Source organism: Dromiciops gliroides, chromosome 4 (genome assembly GCF_019393635.1).
Source record: "Dromiciops gliroides isolate mDroGli1 chromosome 4, mDroGli1.pri, whole genome shotgun sequence".
Lineage (NCBI taxonomy): Eukaryota > Metazoa > Chordata > Mammalia > Microbiotheria > Microbiotheriidae > Dromiciops > Dromiciops gliroides.
The window spans coordinates 36,142,474-36,158,273 of NC_057864.1; positions in this window are offsets into that span (position 1 = coordinate 36,142,474).

Genomic DNA, 15,800 nt, shown 5'->3' on the forward strand with positions numbered 1-15,800 from the left:
CCCTCCCTCCCCCCGCCAAGAACCCAAACAATTCAATATAAGTTATACATGAGCAATCATGCAAAACATTTACACATTAGCCAGGTTGTGAAAGAAAACATACAAAACAAAACTTCAGATAAAGGAACTAACAAAAAAATTATGCTTCAACATGTATTCAGACACCATCAGTTCTCTCTCTGTAAATGGATTGCATTTTTCATAAGTGCTTCAGAGTTGTCTTGGATCACTGCATTGCTGAAAATAACCATTCACTGCAGATCATCTTACAACATTGCTGTTATTTTGTATACAGTACATTTCACTCTGCATCAACTCATGTAGGTCTTCCAGGTTTTTCTGATAGCATTTTGCTCATCATTTTTTTTATAGTAAACTACATTTATATAGTATTTTAAGGAGATTTCTTTATAATAAATCCATGAGGTTGATTATTGCAACAACAGTAATAGAAAACATTTATAATAGTGCCTTATACCTGACAAAGAATTTTCTTTACAATAGCCCAGCAAAGTACCATATGTTTTATCATCAGCATCAATCAATCATCAGCCAGTCCTCATCTTTATCCAGTCAACATCAATCTATCCATCCATCCATCCGTCCCTCATGGTCATCATCATTATCATCTTACCATCTTGCCTCTTGCTTCAAATTTTTTTTCAGTTACTATCGTTAACTATTTCCCTCCATCCTACTCCTTCCCCATGATACTCTATTTTCTATCTTCATTCACCCTAACCCTCCTCAAAAATGTTTTGCTTCTAACTGCCCTCTCCCCTAATCTACTCTTCCTTCTTTCACCCTTCCCACCTTATTATCCCTTTCCCCTCCTACTTTCCTGCAGGGAAAATTACCCAATCGAGTGTGCATGTTATTCCCTCTTGGAGCCAATTCTGATGAGAGTAAGGCTCACTCACTCCCCTGCACCTCCCCCATCTTCCCCTCCATTCCATAAGCTTTTTCTTGTTTCTTTTATGTGAGATACTTTACCCCATTCCACCTCTCAAGAAGGACTCTCCGAAGTGAGAGTAAGGAGGGAGTGCACTCCAAACATGGAGAGCAGCTGTTGCAAAGACATGGAGATGGGAAATGGAGTGTTGTGTGTCAGGAACAGAGAGAAGACCAGTTTGTCAGAATCACATGATACAAAAATGATGGGGGATAATGAAGACGATAAGACTGGATGGAGAGGTTGGGGTCAGGTTGAGAAGGGCTTAAAACTAAACAAGAGTTTATGGTTTATCCTTTTCATACTTTTTTTCATTATTACTTTTGAGATTCTAGACTTTTTCTTCTTCCAGATGAACTTTGTTTTAGTTTTTTTCTGGATCTATAAAATATTCCTTTGAGAGTTTGATTGGTCAGGCATCAAATAAACAAATTAATTTAGGTAGTATTGTCACTTATTATATTGACACAACCTATGCATGCACAATCACTATTTCTCAATTATTTAGATCTGTCTATTTATTCAGAGTGTTTGATAGTGGGATTCATAAAAAACTTGGTGAATCTTGGATGATACACTTTCAAATATTGTGTAGCTTCTGTAGTTGTTTTGAATGGAAACTAAGTAACACAAGATCACTGGGCTTGGCATCAGGAAGACTCATCTTCTTGAGTTCAAATCCAGCCTCAGGAACATACTAGATGTGTGACCCTAGGCAAATCACTTAATCTTATTTGCCTCAGTACCTCATCTATAAAATAATCTGGAGAAGGAAATGGCAAACCACTCAAGAAAACCCCACATGGGGTCATAAAAGAGTCAAACATGCTGAGCAACTGAACAATATTATCTCTTTCTAGGTCTTCCTTATGAGTTTAGCTGATTATGTATAGGAATGCTAACAATTTATGTGGATTTTTTTATCCTGAAACTTTTCCAAAGTTATTAATTATTCCAATTATTTTAGTTGATTCTCTAAGTATACCATCATACCATCTGAAAATAAATGATAGTTTATTCTTTGCTTATACTTTGTGGTAAGATTATTGGAATTTGGCTGTCTGATTGGATGAGCTACACTTGTCCTGCCCTGAAGTGACATATGCTGCTGTCAGCAGGAGAAACCACTTTCCACAGGCAGTTTTGAAGGACCTCCCCTTTTGGGGGAGGAAGATTAAACGCTCGCTGAGGGGAGTTCAGTCTCTTCCTGAGTCACTCTCCTGGTGGCCCTGGCTATAAGCTGTTTTTTCCATTGACGCTATGAGCCCCAGGTGGTGAGTTAACATAAAAGCCCTGCTTTCTTTTGAATTAGCCGAACTGGAAGCAAGTTTGGGGATTGTATAGACTTAGGTTAGAGTTAGGGGGATTATCTGTATTTCATTTTCCCTATTCCCTTATCTTTGATTTTTATTAATTTCACCTTTGCTGTTTATTTTATCCCCATTAATAAAACCTGATTCATTTGTGGAAAAGAGGCTGTCAGGCTCCTTTCTTATTGGCCTGGGAGAAACATTTAAAAAGGCAGTTTGGAGGGGAGGGAGCTTTGGGCCTAGAGGTCCCTTATTATTTCTGGGACCCCAATATTACGGTGAGCCACTCAATGAACTCTCCCTATATTAAATTTGGCCCTCACAACTTATTCCTTCAATTTTTTTCATGTCTTATTACTCTAGCTAGCGTTCCTAGCACTATGTTAACTAGTGGAATGGGTGGATGAGAACAGTTTGTGCCAGTGGCCATGAAGGCAGCGGAAGCAGGAACTGTGGAGCACTTAGAGCTGGGTCAGACATCAGAGACACCAAGGTCACCCACTGCATCTTGGGCCATCACCAGTCTTGACTTTTGTCTTGCCTCTGGAAGAGAGAGCCAGGTTGACTCTTTTGGCAGTCAGGAGGACCTGAGTTCAAATCCCGCCTCAGACACTTAACACTTACTAGCTGTGTGACCCTAGGCAAGTCACCTAACCCCAATTGCCTCACCAAAAAAAAAAAGAATTTGGGAAATCTCAGAAATTAATTCATGTCTTGGTCTGTTTCCACAGATAAGGGCAAAAAGGGGTATCCAGTCCTTATACCAACAAATGCATTTATCAATTATAAGATAATCTTTATTCTACCTCCAGAAAATACAGAAAGTGAACAAAACTCTGAAGAAGCTAAACAAATGCCAAAAACACAAAGAAGACTCACAATTGACAACAAATAGTCAACCATACAATTCTCTTCACTTTTCACAAAGAACCTAAAGTCTGGCAGACTATGTGCCACCCCACGGTTTGGAGAGGGAAGGGAATGAAGACGAGGCTGCTAGATAGATAACACTGATATTTTGTGGAGTTCCACAGAAACCTCTGCAGACAGTCAGCCTTGCATTACTACTCAGAGGGGATACTGGATGGGCAGTCAGAAACACCACACAGTTGTAGGTCCCTTGGGGCAGATGTCATTCAAATAATGCTCAGTAATAGCGAATTACCAAGTCCAGGTCCTTGCCTAGTCTACAATCCCTTGCTTCTGATTTCTCTAGCACTGGGTCCTATTTGTGTGAATTTCTTCCATTATCAAGAAGCACACTACTTAGCAAATTCCCCTGCCCTCAACAGAAGACTGGATTCCCAAACTCTTAAACCTGGAGTTATTTGTTAAGGCAAAACTTTCCAGGAAATTCTTCTTTCTCTATGAGGTTGGATAGTGGATCACATTGCCTAGAAAACCCCCCTTATCTGGCTAGGAGACCAGATTCTAGGACTCAAATTTAGTGCCGTTGAAAGAGGTAACCCTGGGAGCTCGGATCATTTGTCCACATAGTTCTTCTGTGCAGAGCTTCGACATAGGCTGATGCAACACTGTCTCTGTAGGACTGAGATAAGTAACTCAATATTATTCATGAACTTTTTCCTAGGGCCATATTGGCAGGCACGTATCTGCCTCAGCCATGTGCTTCTGCCACAAGGCAACCATTAATATCTTCTATCCTCACCCTACATGCTGTGATCTCAGGGTTTTCTGTAGAAAACAAAAAATGAGATGGGATAAAGGAAAAAGGGTTGAGCAGTTTGTTAGTTTTCTTTTATAAAATAGCACAAAAGGATGGCTCCCCTCATAAGATCTCATTCTCGAAAGAGTTTTGAAGTAGTCCCCATCAGTGAAATCTATACTCCAGTAGGTACCAAAGAGTTTGCTTATACCCTCTGTAGGGAAAGGTAATCAAAAGTTCCAAACAAAGACTTATCCCCTTTTAAATTCATTAAGTTAATAATGGGAACTGATCGCCTAATGTGGGCGAATGACTCCATCTTGAGTTATTCTTTTGGTTTATTATTTATATTATTTATAGTTCATAAAGCCATTTAGGGAGAGTTTTCTATTTCACCACCATCTTGCAGAAAGACAAACTAGCAAGAGGAAGGGAATAATAGCTCAGATGGGCAAGCTCAGATAAACTCCTTCTGAGAAACTCTCTTAAGAAAGAACTATTGTAAATCAATCTTGACATTCTGCTTAAAAACTGTTCAGGCTGTTTTTTAAACAATTTGTAACTTAAATAGAACATTTCAGCTTTGTAACAGATTTCTATTTGGAGGGATGCGTGTTCTCCTATTTGCATATAGATCACTGACCCATAATTTCCTGGTGTTTTTGATCTTCTAGTCACATTCTTTAGAACATGCAGGTTTATGACTTGCTATGTGATCTTTGCAAGCTGGAAAGACTCAAAACATATGGCAGATCAGATGTTAGGCTTGGGGGAAATCAAAAATTAAATTCTTTCAGAGATGTTTAGAAGCAGGTTTGCTATATATTTTATGTGATTTCTGTATACTAATGGGGAGGGAGAGTTGCCACCTGGGGATGAGAATCTAAGAAGAAAAATAGCTTTAAAAATAAATTGTTTGTGTTCTGTGTTAGATTTTAAAGTATGGTCAGCTTACAGCAGATGTTGCAAATGAAAAAGGAAGTCTGCCTAAGACTAAAAGATTTGTAAAAAAGATACTTTTCTAATATTTAAAAAAACAAAACAAAACCAAAACGAGAGTAAACTTCTCCAGAATCATCACGTTCCATATCAATTAAACCTTCCATTTTCCTTATATTTGGAGAAATATCAGTTACACATTTTTTTAGTATCATCATATGATTTCAGAAAAATGGTCTGGAAAAAAAAAAGAAACTTGACTGGATTTCAAGTCCAAGCCCGTAAAGCAATTTATTTAGTCAACACTAGCCCAGATGACTTGTGATACAAGGCATTTTGCCTGGAAAAGGAAGCTTCTCCCCTCCTCCCCCATGGCAGCCTGCCCAGTACTGCTTGTGTGGGTGGATTAGAAAGTGTGAACGCGTGCTTGTGGGTTTTGGCAGTATTTTTTTAATATAGCATTAATTCATTTCAGAATCAAGAGTTTCAGGTGGCTTGTTAATTAGGAGACAAAATTAGGAGAACAAAGTTGCAACTTTTCCATTTTACTTTGCACCGCTTCAGACATCAATGGAAGATGTGGTTGTTCGATCTTGTCTAACGCAACATGACCCAATTTGGGGTTTTCTTAGTAAAGAGACTCGAGTGGTTTGCCAGTTCTTTTTCCAGCTCATTTTACAGATGAGGAAACTGAAGAAAACAGGGAAAAGTGACTTACACAGAGTCACACAGCTAATAAGTGTCTGAAGCTGGATTTGACTCAGGTCTTTCTGACTATAGGCCCAGTGTTTTACTCACAGTGCCATTTAGCTGTTCTGGGAGTAATGGTACTGTCCAGCAATTAATAAACACAAGACTCAAAGATTTAGAAGCGGGGAATCTTTTCCTGTCTTTGTCATGAGGTCTAGCCCTTCTTTTTGTAGATGAGTAAGTTGGAGCATCAAACCATGAAAGAACTTACTAAAGGGGAGGTAGCCAGTTAAGAGGCCAAGAGGGCATTTTGAACCCACACCCCCGGCTCCCTATCCCATTGCCCTTCCTCTTTTCTATATCACATCCTTTCTTTGTCGTGAGATACAGTAACAACCTATTAAAGTAGTAGACTCTTAGCTAGGGAAAAGCATGCCCATATAAAGAACAGCAAGGCAATATTATCAAATGAATTATGTCAACTCAAGAATTTGAGAAAACTAAGTTTTTCAGGGTTAGAGGGAGAACTGGTAAAAACCAGTTTGAACTGACTCTCACCGGTGTTCTAGTAAAAGTAGGTAAAAGTTCAAACCGAGTCACCACTGGACTTCCTTAATAGACTTATTAATATTAACTTCTCCACCTATGCCTAAAATCTCCGCCCCATTTTTGATCATGTGTTGCATGAAGGTGTATGTGGCTGGGAGGAGTAATATGTCAAGGAGAATTTCGTTAGAACTCTTCTGGGAAGATTGTGAACCTGACTTAATCAACCTATGGTGACTCAGGGGAGGGACTTACTGTGTTGGGGCTTAGGATAAATATAGGCTGCTCACTCTTAGCTCACCTATTGTTTTTACTGTGGGTGCCCATTCTCATGAGAATGTAATAAAAAGCTTTTGTCACACCTTCGTTGCCTCTGAAAGAACTTATTTGGAGAAGGTGGTCTGCACCTATTTCTCACATTTGTCTATATCAGTGATTCATGGAATAACCAGCTGCTGCTCTCTCTTAATTCTTCTGTTATTGCTTAAAGTGTTATAGAAAGATCAACCACTGTTACGATTAATTCATAATTCCAGTTATAACTGGACCTGCAGTTGAGAAGTAACCCATATTAATCCCTCCATGCCAATCTCCCTGGAGTCTTCCTGAATCCTATTCACTGCCTTTTAGCAACTGTTTTCAGCCAGAATATCCTTACCTAAACCCAGTTTAAATTTTTTTAATTTTATTGCTCAATTCACAGGTCTAGAAACAGTAATTCAGATTTTCATTAGTTCTTCCCCAGCCTTTCTGCAGTTCCCAAGTTCTGCCTCACTAAAATCATTTAAATTCCTCCTCTTCTCCTTCTCTTATCTCCTAGATAGTTAAATCTAAGTGGAGACTTTTCCTCCATTCACTCAGTTTTTGTGCACTTTCTATCTTTTTCTCTTCAAGGTCAGGCAAGGCCCACTGGTTAATGACATTTAAAAAAAAAAAGACAATTTATCTCAGATTCTGAACATAGTAGCTTGGTGAGTAAGCTCTGGTTCACTCTCAAAGAGTAGGCAAGAAGCCTACATCTATCCTCCAGGGCTCAAGAGTACCCTGAGGGGTTTATGGGTTATCTCTTGTTTTCTTTTTCTTTCTTTCTTTTTTTTTTTTTTTGCAGAGCAATGAGGGTTAAGTGACTTGCCCAGGGTCACACAGCTAGTAAGTGTCAAGTGTCTGAGGCTGGATTTGAACTCAGGTCCTCCTGAATCCAGGGCCGACGCTTTATCCACTGCACCACCTAGCTGCCCCTATGGGTTATCTCTTTAATGCTGTTGGCAGGAGTCCCCACTGAATGCTTCTTCCCATTGTTAGGGACTAAAGACTAGCACCCCAGTTCTATTTAACCTCTTAGCATCTCTTTACAATGGGATTATTTACTACATAGTTGAACAAATGTGCAAGATTCCTCCCCTAATATCTCAAGGGACATACGGTTTCCTACAACCACTCTGGTCTTTGGATGAAGTATGTTCAAAACTTCTCTCAGCAACTAAACAGCTTTGGTCCCACCAAATTCTCTTCTCAATTACTGCTGGCCCAGGTCCAGAATGTTGTTCCCAAAGGTCACTCCTTGCTCCTCTGGGCGTCATGCTGCTCTTCCTGAAAACCCTTGGCCTGGACTCCAATTTCCAGATTCTTGTGGCTTGATCTCCTGACCCTTCAAAATTCCCAAAGTTGGAGAGTTAACTCTCTCCACTTGGAATGGAAAAAGACAAACGAAAATGCCAAGGACAGAGGCCTATTTCTTGGGTCAACTGTGAATGACTTAGCTGTTCTGATCAATGCAATGATGCATGACAACTCCAAAGGATTCATGATGAAAAATGCTATCCATCTCAGAGAGAAAACTGATGAATTCTGAGCACAGATTGAAGTGTTTCTTTTCTTTTTTAAACTTTCTTTACTTTTTTTTTGTAACTTGGCTAATATGGAGGTATGTTTTATATGACATCACATGTATAATTGATATATTTCTTTGCCTTCTTAACAGGTGGGGGAAGTTCTGGAGGGAGGAAAGGAATTTGGAAATCAAAATTTTTAAAAAATGAATGTTAAATAAAAAATTTTTAAACAGCGTTTTCAAAACTTATGATTGGGAATTTTAATCTGATGGGTGAGATTCAACCTCTGACCCTCAGATGTCGGCTTTATGTATATGAACCTAAGAAGAGACTAGGTTGGGGAGGCTTGGCATATCGATGACTCGGAGCTCGGCTCACCTGATTTAGTCTCTGCCTGGGGGCGGGGCCGGGTGGATAACTCGGGGATCGGCTCCGCCTGGTCCTGAGGTGCTGAGGCGCGAGGCCAGAGAGCAGCTTCCCAGTCCCTGACAGACTGACGAGGTCGACGGCTACGGACAGATGGACTCTCCGACTGACCCCGGGAGGTAAGGACGGCCTAGGGCCTGGGCTTGGGGCCAGGGTGGTCCAGGGTCCTGAGTCCTGGGTGACCTCGGGGGGAGCACCACGCGTCTCTGGGCCTCAGTTTCCTCCTCTGTAAAGGGAAGCAGAAGAGTGGAAAGAACGCCAGAGAGGAGCTGGGTTCAAATCCAGCCTCTGCCTCCCAGTTCCCTGGGCCTCAGTTTCCTCACCTGTAAAATGGGGATAATAGGAACACCCGCCTCCCGGGGTGGTTGTGGAGGTTGCACTGCGCTCGTCCGGCCCCCAAGAGACGCGGAAACGTCCGCGTTGTTACCGGAGCCCTGGTTCGGCCCGTCACGGGTCTCTCCCAGGCCGCGTGTCTGGTTGTACCCACGCATGCGCGTCAGCTGTTCTCCAGAATGGCCCCAGATCGAGGCATCGGTATCTGTTGTATTATAGATTTTTAAGGAGAATATTTGTAAAGCGCTTTGCAAATCTTAAAGTGATACATCAGCATTAACTATTATTAGTGATGGCTGTTGATTGAGTGATCGGGTATCTTGCATTTCTGATTCTCAAGGAGATAATATTTGTAAAGTGTTTTGCAAATCTTAAAGTGATACGCGTTAGCCATTAATAATGATGGCTAATCCATTGACTGATGGATTGATAAGGTAACTTGTATTTCTGATTTTTAATGACAATATTTGCAGAGTGCTTTGCAAACCTTAAAGTGATGCATACATTTTAACTGTTATTAGAAGTGGTTGTTGATTAGAAGTGATGATTGACCAGGTTTCTGTCGTTTTTCTGATTTTTAATGAGATAATATTTTGTAAAGTGCTTTGCAGACCTTAAAGTGATGAATAAATTTTAACTCTTATTAGTAATGGCTGTTGATTGATTGATCCTGTATCTTGTATTTCTGATTTGGGGGGGGGCGACTAGTAAGTGTCAAGTGTCTGAGGTCGGATTTGAATTCAGGTCCTGCTGAATCCAGAGCCAGTGCTCTATCCACTTCGCCACCTAGCTGCCCCATATTTCTGATTTTTAATGAGAATATTTGTAAATCAAATCTCAAAGCGATGCGTGTTAGCTATTAATGATGGCTGCTGATTGACTGATCAGGCATCTGTCCTATTTCTGATTTTTAATGAGATAATATTTTATAAAGTGCTTTGCACACCTTAAAGTAATGCATACATGGTTGTTGATTGATGGGCTGTCTCTCCCCGTTGTATGTCTGATTTCTCCTGAGATAACATGTGCAGCGCCTGCACACCTTAAAGCGCTACATTAGCTCTCTCCATCCCTTAGCCTGGTTGGCTGCCGAGGGACCACCTGTGATTGGGGCATGCCCCTGAGCTGCTGCTAATAGATGTGAGTTATTGCTGGTGTTTTAGTTGTAACCCAGTCGCATCCCCGAAGGAGGGGTCTCCGGGGCTTCTGGCCACACCAGGTGGGGGCTCCTGTTAATGACATACTTAAGAGTGGTACCTTGGAGGAATCTCTGGGAGCCTTCCCACCTGAGGGCTGATCACACTGGGAGTGGGAGCTTGACTATCTTGTTTATTACAGGGAGGGGGACACAGTGAGCTCCTCATTCATTTGGTTAGTGAAGGGGGGAATCCTAAGAGTACGTTGGGTGCCATTTATGCAGAGTTTAACATCAGGTCTCTTAAGTTACATTGTCATAGTGGACCAGGTGCCACTCAAAAGTCAGGGGGTTTAGAAGGGACTGGCATCCTGGGATTTATAGTCCAGAGGGACAAGCATTTCCTTTTAGTTCAGAGGACAGGGTAGGGAGCAAATAAAATAGCACACCCTAAACCATTTTCCAAGTGTAGCCCTGGGAATGATTTAGCTCCTGAGTAATGCCTGGACAACGAAAGCTACCCTTCACAGGTGACATTCTCCAGAGTTACACTGTGGATTTCTATCAATATATTTATATTTTCAAGGCTGATGAATAAATTTAATGTAAATAAACTTGAAATCAAATAAGTTAAAATAAAATAAATTTGAAAGTGTAAGTTTGTAAACGAGCATTATTCTAAGTGTCTAGGTACAATAGAAGATTAGTTGCAGAAATAAGTGTAGGTATAGGTATGAGTACCAAATGTTACAATTACAAAATTAGAGAATGATCTTGAAACTAGTTTAAAGCTAAGAATTTAATTGCAATTTTTGCTGGTGGGGAGACTCTGCATAGATGAGATAATCGATCTATCAAAGTATAAAATTTTAATGATGACTAATTGTAGGAGAAATAAAAAAAATCGAACAAATGAATAAAAAAAGATCTTTGGTCATGTTTGTTTTGTTTTGTGGTAAATATACTACAAATGAAAAATAAAGGCTTATAATAATCTAAGCTTAAAACTGTCTTAATTCTAACTCATTTCTAAATATCATAAACATGATAAAATATAAACTGAGTTTTAAGTGCTACATTTTAAAAATATTTGTTTGCATAGCAAAAATACTCAAATTTCTCATCTCTCAGAATACTCAGAGATTTTGTTATGTGAACCTTGAACTATAAAATAGTTCACATAGTTAAATTGAAGCTGAAAGTATTTAGGGCTAAGACTTCAAATTTATCCCAAGAGTGAAAAAGATTTTTTAAAAAATTTTATCTAAATGCTAATGCCAGTGCATCAGAGGTGAAAGCAACATTTCTTTCTTATATGACCCCTCTCCCTCTCCAAAAAAAAGAAGAGTTACTAATCTCTTGTATCAAATCTTGAAAGAGGATAATATTTTGTTTTGGTAATTTGGTTGTTTATATGTTGGAAAATTAGTCTAATGAAACCTTTTCTTTAATTTGTAGTTTGTTTAGTCTTCCCATTTTCTATCTTTTGGTGAATAAGTAAGAATCATGGGAACATTTATAGACAGAGGATCAGCAACTTTTAAACTCATGTTTGGGGCAGCATAGGCCAAACATATTTCTTTTCAAGTTTTATTTTAGAAAGTACTTTTTATAGCAAGCGTAGAATGGTGGCAAGAGCTTTGCATCAGCAATCAGACAGAAGTGAGGGAGGGCAAGAAATCATTTGACTTTGACTTCAGATTTTCTTCTATGTTGTCTGAGTTTCATTGTAAGCCTGACTAACAGAAGAGCTGAATAACCTGAGGCCTACATCCTTTCTGGAAAGCAGTTTGGGATTATGCAAATAAAGTGACTAAAATGTTCATCCCTTTTGACTCAGATTTCACTGCTGGGTATATACCTATGGGGGCTCACTGACATAAATAAAGGCTCCATTTATATCAAAATATTTATAGCAACATTTATGATGGCAAAGAATTGGAAACAGAGTAGATGGCTATAGATTGGCTAATGGCTAAACAAGTTATGGTAAATAAATGTATTAGAATGTGACTGTGCTATATGGCAGAGAAGCATAAGGACTTCTCAGAATTTATGGGGAAAAAAAAGTAACCAGAGCCAGGGAAAAACAATATACACAACTGCAAAAATATAAATGGAAAGAACAACTACTGTAAAACAATTGACATGAATATTGCAAAATTATAAAGAATAAGCTTGACTCCAGATATGAGAAGATACCTTCTTCCACTCCTTTGTAGAATTGGGACTTCACAGGGGTAGGACTTTACCTATGACATCAGTTTTAAAAAATGTGTTGGGGCAGCTAGGTGGCGCAGTGGATAGAGCACCGGCCCTGGAGTCAGGAGTACCTGAGTTCAAATCCAGCCTCAGACACTTAACACTTACTAGCTGTGTGACCCTGGGCAAGTCACTTAACCCCAATTGCCTCACTTAAAAAAAAATGTGTTAATTGTTTTTGCGGAATTATTTTTTCTTCTCTTTAAAAAAAAAGTCTTTGTTATAAGGGATAGCTGGCTGGGAAGGGGTGATAGAGGCAAAGATAGGTATTATAAAAACATTGAGAGTTGAAGGTGATAAAGGAGGTTACAATTTGAAGGATTCATTCCAAATGAGGAAAAAGATTGAAGAGAAGGACTTAAAAAGGAAAGGTATTTGCTAAGCAAGGTAAGCCAGAAAAGGTAAGGAAAACAAATTGATAGGCTAAAGAAAGAATTTTATGTAAGAAAAGGGAAAGTGTGTAAAAGCTGTTAAAGATATTATGTCATGCTGTTCATGTCAGTTAACCAGGTGGGTTGTAATCTCTCACAAACAGTTTAAAAGATAAAGACTGAAGATTCTAATTCTTTTTTTTTTTTTGAGGGGCAATGGGGGTTAAGTGACTTGCCCAGGGTCACACAGGTAGTAAGTGTTAAGTGTCTGAGGCCAGATTTGAACTCAGGTATTCCTGAATCCAGGGCCGGTGCTCTATCTACTATGCCACCTAGCTGCCCGCCTAGATTCTAATTCTAATAAGTATGGAGAGCAGGAAGGAATTTGTAGTAACTTTCACTGAGTATGCCATCTTTATATTTCTGACATGGCTAAGTGACTCCCAGCTATGTCCAAAATGAAGGCTGGTTTTCTAGGAGAGAATGTGAAGGGACTCAGAATGATTCTCTCCACTCCAGGTCATTGGGGACAGTGAAATGTTTCTAAAAACAAAACAAAACTGGAAGTGAGCTGTCAATGTGAAAAGAAAGAAGTAAAAGTGTAAAAGGATCTAAAGAAGAGGTGAATTCTGACCTTCATCTGTAGGTTGGAGAATGGAAGATTGTCACACCAAGGAGGAAAGGAAAAAGGACTACCTCACAATTGAATTGCTAATACTAGGAGATGGGAGCTGGCTGCTCTGAGGAGGAAGCAGCTGTTTGTCCTCCAAAAATGATTAAGTAGTCAGTCAGCAAACATTTAATATGTTCCAGACACTATGTTAAGTGTTGAGAATAGAAAGAAAGGAAGAAGCCTTCTTTGCCCTCAAGAAGCTCACAGTCTAATAGGGAAAAACAACCCATAAAAAAGAACCTTGAAAGGGGCAGGGAGTGATGAGGAGGACTAGAGAAGTGCAACTGAGTGGGAAATGATGAGATGGCTGGCCTGGGTGCCTTCCTTAAAATGGAGGATCTGGGAAGAACTCTTCACTGTCTACCTTTTCTAGTCAGAGGAGGTTAGGACCCAGGGAAAGAAGGTCCTGAGGAGTCACAAGTATCAGGTGAGAGAATAAGAAGAGCTTAACCTGGGGTCTATAAATTTGGTTTAAAAAAATATATATTTTTGATAATGGTATTTCACCATGATTTGTTTTCTTTGTTATCCTATGTATTTTATTTTATTCATTTAAAAACATTATTCAGGAAGTGGTCCATAGACTGGCAGAGAAGTCCAGGACACAAAAAAGGTCAAGAACTCCCTGGGTCAGGGGCAGCTAGTTGGTGCAGTGGATAAAACACTGGCTCTGGTTTCAGAAGGACCTGAGTTCAAATCCCACCTCAGACACTTGAGACTTACTAGCTGTGTGACCCTGGACAAGTCACTTAACCCTCATTGCCCCACAAAAAACATACACACACACCAAAAAAAAAAAAAAAAGAACTCCCTGGGTTGTGAGGTTTTTTTTCCCCCTAATACATGGTTGCTTTTTCTGAAGGTGCCATGTACAGCTGAGATAAAGGTATATTCCTTTTTCTTCCCATTCAATTTTCTTCAGACAGCTATCATATCTAACTTTTCTAAAATTCTCTTCCTTTCCTTTAACTTCTGTCTTGTTTATTTTATGGTTAGATTTATCTAGTTCTGAGAGGGGAAAGTTGAGGTCCCACACTAGTATAATTTTACTGTCTTTTTCCTCCTGTAACTCATTTAACTTTTTCTTAAAGAATTTGGATTCTATGCCATTTGTTGCATAGATGATTAGTATTGATTTTACTTCATTGTTTATGACATCTTTTAGCAAAATACAGTTTCTCTGCTTATCTCTTTCATTTAGGTCTGTTTTGGGGCCTGTGTCTAATTCACATTTTTCTTTGAGAATTTGCTTGTACCTTTTTTGACATCGTTGCCTTCTTTTGAGTTTATGTATTGATTATCCCTGTCAACATAGTAATTTTTTATGTTTAGGTTATTTTTTGTTGTTGTTAGCTTATTTTTCCAGGCTATTTCTTGACTTGAAACTTTATGTTAAAGTTGGGCTTTGCTCCCAGGGTAGAGAGGACTTTTTCCTAAGCTTCAGGTTTTTCGTGCTGCTGTTTTCAAAGCTAGTTATAGGGGGTCTGTAAGTTTTTGGTGTTTCTAAGGAGAGGTGTGGTCACTGTTCTTGTGGCCTGTGCTCTGGTCTTTATTCAAGAAGGAACCTTGTTCCCTTACAGTCACTATCTTACTCCACTTGGATCTGGAACTGTGATCTGGGCCACTACTCCTCTGTGGCTGCTCTTCTTTGCCCTTGCATCTGGTTGATGTTATAGGGCTCTGAACCCAGTGCTAGCAATGGTTCTTCTGTAATCTTTTTCTTATCAGTTGTCTGGCCCCCTTAGCCTCCTGAAGCTGCTGCCACTGTTGCACCCCCTCCAAGGCCTGCTGCTGGTGTTGCTATGCTCACGGATTGCCCACTACCCCAGTGAGACAGTGGCTTCCTCCCGACCTCCTGAATTGTCTTGGGCTGGGAAGCTGTTTCACCCTGACCTTATGTTGGCACTGTTGCTCCAGAATTTGGTTTAGGGCATTATTTTAAAATTGTTTGAATGGGAGTTGGGAGAGTTCAGGTTCCTGCCTCTACTCGACTGTCTCGGCCCAGTTAGTTCTTTTTCTCCTTGACAACAAAAATAGAAAGGTCTGTTGTCTTCGCAGAGAATTTACTTAAAAAATTCTAGAAAACTTTCCAGGATGGTCACAATGCACACGGGTGCGGATAGTATTGCTAGAAGGAACCTAAAAAGCATCACCAAAGATTATAAACCTTGGAGTGAAACTGATGCCCTTGGAGCACAGCACCAGTCAGAGGCAGAGGACTCCAGAAAAGGAGAGTAGCTTTTGGGTAAGAAGAATAGTACTGGCATTCCTGGGCCAGTGCCTGACATGTAATAATAACAGACTTCTGGATACGCATGAAATATGTCTAAAAAGACTTGTAAGAATTTCTTGTCTAGAGTCTTGCAAGTCTCATAAACAAGACTTTAAACCTGGAAAGTTGTGGGAGGGAGAAAACTGCTTATAAATATTCAATAAGCTAAGCCTCATGGAGAGTCATTAAAAAAGCAGAATAGCCCCTAAGGATAGAAGAAAAAAAATTCAGGAAAGGAACCAGTAGTAACCTATGACCTTAATTGTCCTTATAAACCTTAAAGTATAAACAATTTTTTTCTGGTTTTATACTTATATCTCCAATGCCTTGCACAGTATCTGGGTACATTGTGAGTGTCTACTAAATGCTTGCTTGTTGCTAACAAGGAAGATA